The sequence below is a fragment of the Penaeus monodon genome, chromosome 33, assembly GCF_015228065.2.
Source record: "Penaeus monodon isolate SGIC_2016 chromosome 33, NSTDA_Pmon_1, whole genome shotgun sequence".
In the NCBI taxonomy this organism is placed as follows: domain Eukaryota; kingdom Metazoa; phylum Arthropoda; class Malacostraca; order Decapoda; family Penaeidae; genus Penaeus; species Penaeus monodon.
The window spans coordinates 909,290-909,826 of record NC_051418.1 but is presented as its reverse complement, the minus strand read 5'-3'; positions in this window follow the sequence as shown (position 1 = coordinate 909,826).

Genomic DNA, 537 nt, shown 5'->3' with positions numbered 1-537 from the left:
ATCTCTTTTTGCTAGTGGAAAAAGTAGAGCGTAAAAAGAGACCGTCGAGTAATGTAACAAAGCGCATACATCACCAAGAAAAAAACTGGAGAGCAACTAGCCTATTCCTGACAAATACATAAGACTGGATACGGTTGCGGCACTTCCCGATCATTTTGAGAAAAGAGGCACATGTAAGCTGCCAGGATGCACTGGTAGGTATGAAGTGTTTTGCATGAAATGTGAAGTTCATTTGTGTGTGAATCAAAGAGGGAATTTGACTTTCTAGAATTCACACAAAATAAATCACAGGAAATTATTTTTCCACATACAAGAAAACTATTTTACTTTGAAGTTTTGGCCCCCCCCCGGAAAGGATTTTTCCTCAGATATTTTTTTTTTTTTAGAAAATTTATAAAGTTTTTGCACAAATGCTTATAAAATGAAAGTTAGGTGTTTCCTTAAATTGCATTTATGTTTATATAGAAAGTAATATATAAAAAAAATCTGAGAAATATTCAGTGCAGAGTATGTTTTTGCTACTCCTGAAGTGACAAT